Source organism: Typopeltis vanoorti, chromosome 18, assembly GCF_054136105.1.
Source record: "Typopeltis vanoorti isolate ZY-2024b chromosome 18, IOZ_Tvanoo_1.0, whole genome shotgun sequence".
In the NCBI taxonomy this organism is placed as follows: domain Eukaryota; kingdom Metazoa; phylum Arthropoda; class Arachnida; order Uropygi; family Thelyphonidae; genus Typopeltis; species Typopeltis vanoorti.
In genome coordinates, this window is record NC_143566.1 from 100,587,981 (window position 1) to 100,593,947 (window position 5,967).

A 5,967-nucleotide genomic window follows, 5' to 3' on the forward strand; every position below is an offset into this window, starting at 1 on the left:
TAAATAAAATTTCAAAGATAAATTATTTTGCCTATATAGCCATTTTTATTTCTTATCTTCCTCTAATTATATTTCTTTAATCAAAAATTCTGGGGGAAAAAAACTGACTGGGTATCACGCGCTTTCGCACTATTATTTCCATGCTAGTAATTGTAAAAATAATTTAAGGAAAACGTCTGACCATTTACTTTCGGTATAATCTTAATTACTGAGCTCCTAATTTATCTCAAAGGAAAAAATATAGGAAAGAAAAGTACAATTAATAAATAAGATGGTCTTTGTTTATTGTTATTATTAAATGGAAGAATCGTATGAAGTTATTCCACCCTCTGCTATACAGAATTTATCTCATTTTCACTGCTTTTCCCTATTTTTAGGATCTCGATTACGCTATTATTTTTATAAGAATATTCGTCACCATTCTTCTGCAGAATATAACATCTTGGAGACGAAATAATGTAGGCCTTTAGTATTCAAAAGGGTTTTAAAGCCGTTTGGTGCACTTAATATAACCCGTTTGCTTTGTACCTTACATGTAAAATTAAAATGAATAAAAATCAAGGGCATAAAAAGGCGCTGACCTTTTTGACCTTCCTATTCAATATTTAGAACAGTATCGTACAGGCGAATCTGTACCTACGAAATTTCAAGATACGAACAAATATGACCCTAATTCATTTAATGTATACATAACTCCGCGCTTACGAACATTTTTAAGATGCCCGAAAGATCCCAGGTACATTAATAAGGTTAGCAATATATCTTATGAAAACAAAAATTTAGCTTACGAACATTCAACTTGTGAACACATTTCAATGAACTAATTATGTTTCAACGTTGGGGTTCGCCTGTAAATTTCTAAACTGTTTTTCGGTGGAACCAAACTAACATTCATTTACCGCAATTTTGGTAATTTTCGAATAATATAAAATATTTTCAAACACTGAAAATAATTTGAATGCTGCTCAGCGCTATATTTCTGTTTCCGGATGAAGTTAACTTTATTTGAATAAGATGTATTGCGATATATGCTACATGCGCTACTGATGCGAGTGTCAGCATTCATGTCATAGCCACCGTATCTGATTGTGTTGTCACGGATGGTCTATAGATGTATAATATCATACATATGATCGATGCTAAACTGAAAATTTTGCTGCAGTGTGATGATAATAATTTATCTGAGGATACGTTGACATTAGAAATAGCTCGGTTAAAAGTAATTATTTGGAAACCGACCAGGGAATTGGAAAAGGGGGAAAAACGTTTGTCTGAACTTCGACAGGATAAGAAAAAGGATGAGAACAAGAACAGGGAGGAAAATACGGAACACGGAAATGAAAATATTAATAACAACAAGGTAAGTTAAGTTTATAAGCTAGGTTTTAATTCTTTTTCCCAAGTAAGCAAACAGACAAGTAAGTCAAGTTTGCGCCTAAACGTAGTTCAAGTCTGAGGCAACTTGTGGTAAAGGTACAGTAAGCTCCGATCACTTGAAATACGTTCAGACGCAAATTTGACTTACTTGTCTGTTTGCTTACTTGGGAAAAATGATTAAAACCTAGCTTATAAAATTGCTTGGTATCTTTAACATCGTATATAGCCAAGGTAAAAAAACTTTCTGTAAAACAACAAGGTAAGTCAGTTAATATCTAAGAAAAAAGAGGTAATATGGTATGGTGAGTCAATTCTAAAATTTGCACTTGCCGAGTGTGTCGCCACTTCTAGTCTCCCGGGAGCGAAAATTAAAAATATGACAAACGTAATTGAAAACCAAAAAAGCAATGTAAAAGAAATGGTAGTGCTGGTAGGTACTAATAATTTAAGTGGTGACAAACATAGTATGAGAGAAGATATGAAAGGTCTGTTGGAAGTAGCGAGGAAGAAATTTGAAACAGTAAAAATTGTAGGATTACTATCTAGATATGATAGTACTGAGTTAAGATTGAGGATGACGATAGCAAAGGATTTCACGCGCATGCTATGTAGAAGATATGGATGTGAGATTTTAGATGAGTGGGGTGTGTTTGATGGTAGAAAAGATTTGTATAAGAATGATGGTCTGCAATTGAATTCATTTGGCATCAGAAACCTGGAGAAATTTCTTCTTGGGATGAGACTTAATGCAGAGAGTTAGGGAAACTAGATCATCAAGGGAGGAATTGTAAAATGTGTGTGAACGTTCAGCTATGGTATACAAATGTGATAAAAATATGAACGCCTTTGAACATGGTTATGCATGTGGCGAAGGAGTGGAAAAATATGCTTTGGGTTCGGACGTTTTAAATATGTCTGGAGAGGGAAAAGAGAAAATTCTAGAACAAGACCAAATGGATTGCATATGTAATTATAAGAATAGGCTAAGTCGTAATTTATTATGTTTATACACAAAGGCCAGGAGCATTAGAAACAAAGGAGTTGAGTTTGTTGCTTTATTGAATAAGATGTGGCGTATGGTTGTTGACATTAGTGAAACCTGGCTATCAGAATCAGACGTGGTAAGTGGGATCGAGTGTAACGGATATACTATTTTTAGGAATGATAGAAGAGATAAGAGAGGGGGAGTGCTACTAATGATGTCAGATCACTTAAGTACAGTTAGGGTAGAAATAGAAGAAAACAATGATGGTAACAATGTCCCATGTCGCGATGAATTTGAGATCTATCTGGTGTGAAGTGGAGGTTAACAGAATGAAATATATGGTAGGGTGTTGCTACAGACCTGGCAGCTCAGTTGTAGGGGACGAAGAAATGCATCGCCAATTTAGCCTTATGGGTACCAAGCGAATGATCATTATGGGTGACTTTAATTATCCAAACATTGATTGGGTAGAAGAGAAATCTCATGATTAGAAAGAACACGAAATTATTGAATTGTTGCGAGACAACTTTCCCAAGCAGAATATGAAAGAAGGAACGCGAGGTCAAAGAGTGTTGGATTTGCTCATAGCGTCAAAAGGGATCTCTGTCAAGAATGTGGCTATTTTACCACCAATTGGAGAGAGTGATCATGCTGTTCTTTCTTGGGAAATATCCACTTGTATTGAAGCTCCGATTAAAACAGGTTACATGCGGGACTACAAAGCTGGAAATTATGATCAACTTAGAAGACTACTATCTTTGGTTCCATGGTATCAGTTACTGAATGGAAAAAAAATGTCAGAAATGCATTTGAATCTTTGAAAAAGTGCTTGAATGAGAAGGTATCTCAATGTATCCCTAGTGATCAAAGAATAAATAGGTTGGGAGTGAAATGGATGTGCAGCCTTATTAAGCTAGCGATCTACAAGAAGAAGATGATGTGGAAAGAATATCGTGAGAATACGAGTGAGAGGATTAATGAAATATATAAAGCTCAGGGCAGAAAATTAACGAGTATTATGAGAAAAGAAATTGGAATGAAAAGAAATTGGCCATGCAAGCTAAAGGCAATCCAAAAGAATTTTATCGTTATGCTGCAAGCAAAAGAAAGAATGAATGTGGAAGAATAACTTTATTGAATTCAGTGATACACGAGTGTCGGAAGCTAAGGAGATTGCTCAGTTAATGAGTGCTCACTTTGCTAAGATATATCAACCAGGTATATGTAGTATGCCGCATAATGCTATTGTTACGTTGAATAAAGAGTTAGAGTTTCATGAAAATGAGGTTGAAGAGCTCTTGCATAACCTGGATAAGAATTTGTCAATAGGGACAGATGGAATATCAGCCCGCTTGCTTAAGGAATCTTCAGCTGAATTGGCTAGGCCTTTCACACATTTGTATAACTTGATTCTCAGCTCTTTTGCATATTGGTGCAAAAACTACTGTGTCTAACTACCGACCTGTTAGTATCTCTGGTGTGGTAGTGAAGATTTTAGAGAAGTTAGTAAGAATCGCATACAAAAAAAGCATTCTGTATTCTACATGGAACAGCATGGGTTTATTAAAGGAAGGTCATTTTTAGGAATTTGCTCATAGTTTATAACAATGTTATTACGGCCGATTTGGATAAAGGGAATGGATATTTTATGACAATGTTGAATTTTTCTAAGGTATTTGATTTGATAGAATACCACACGATAGTCTGTTGCGTAAACAGGAGAATATGGAATTGGAATACAATCTGTTGAATTGGATCAGTAGATGATTAACAAACAGATATCAAAAAGTGGTATACAATGGTTGTGAATCTGCCAGATTTAAGGTAACCAGTGGTGTACCTCAGGGTTCAGTTCTTGGGACATTATTGTTCAATCTGTACATTAATGACATCAAGTAGCGTCTATCATCAGATTTGCAATTGTTTGCTGATGATGCGAAGATAGGCAGGCAATCAGGGATGCTACTGATATTCAGTAATTACAAAATGATTTGAATAGACTGCAAATCTGGGCTAATGAAAATGGCTGTCAGTTTAATGTTAGTAAAGTGTAACGTTATGCATTTTGGCGTGATTAGAGTTCCAGCGGCATATTACACTAGCGGGGTTATGCTACAAGAAACGGAAGCGGCAAGGGATCTTGGTATATTGATGGATAAGAATATAAAGTTCAAAGGTCACATAGAAAATGTTGCAAATGCAACTCAGAGGATAATTTCTATGCTAAAGTGAACTTTGACATGTAAGGATAAGGAAGTGATTTTGCCTCTTGATAAGGCTTTGATAAGACCACACCTGGATTGCTGTGCGCAGTTTGGTCTCCAGATTCCAAGTGGAAAAGGAAGTTGTGGAAAGGGCGCAAAGAAGAGTTACAAAGATTATATCCAGATTATGGGATTAAGATTATGAGGACAGATTGGGGGTGGGTGGATTGCAGACTCGGTTAACAGGAGAAAGAGGGATGATATGATAGAGGTCTATAAACTTTTGAATGGGTGTTATAGCATTTTATGTGGTCTCTTTCTACGAACGGTGAGTTAACCGGTCTCATACGGAGGTAGGGTGTTTTTCACCCAGAAACTCGGGTTTTTCTCCCCCAGAACTGGCAACCCGGTCCTTTGAAGACAAACATCTACAGACATAGGCCACCGGGAGGCATAGGGCTAACCGCATTTCCCTCGAGTTACGGTTCCAGTTACAACACTATGTACCTCGACACTGTAAAGGTAGAAGAGGAGAATGAAGCAAAGTAAACTAAGTAAATTACATCTATAGAGAGAGGAAGAGGTAAAACCTTTCTTGTGAGGTAAGGTCGTATCCAGTTTCTCTCGTATGCTGATTTTTACTTTTGCTGAGTAAGCTTTCGTGCCTGCGGGATTATGTTTTGCAAGTAGACTTTCGGGTCTACCAGATTTTGTTCGTAGATCTCTTTACCTACGGAGTTTTCTTTGCAGTTAGGTTTTCTGACCTACGGGATTTTGATAGCAGACTTTCGGGTCGACAGGATTATTCTCTGGTAGGACGTGTTCCTACAGGATGCCCTGTAATGGTTTTAACCACTACGCTTACTTTCTTTTTCCTTTTTTTTCTGTAATAGCAGTTTAAAATTAGTTACGGCTTTTGCTCTTGTCTGGGGTAAGAATTTTAAGCTTTGAAATAAACCCTAAGTTCGAAAAATTAGTTGAATGGAAAGCTTCATGCGAGGCAGATTCATCTAACAATGTTTATGGCTAAATCCCTTATTGAGGGGTGAGTTCCAGATAGTAGTCAAGAATGCGGAAACGAGAGACAAGTTACTGCAAGGATTTAAATGCACCAGCGACAGAATAACTCTGATAAGGGTAGCCTGTTAAGAACAATTAAAATAGAGAGGTTCCATTTAGAATACGTTGGGAAATCGACAACGTCATTCGTAAGATCTTCTCGAAGTGGGGAACTATTAAAGATATCAACAGAGATGGTGACAGAGATAAACCGGAGTGGATTGTGGAGAGATTATCTTTCGTAGGGAAGTAAAGAGCCCTGTTCCCTTTTAACTAATTGGTTCTCTAAGAATTATTGTCATTTACCCAAGAGTCAGGAAGTTGTACTTCAGGTGTGACTCC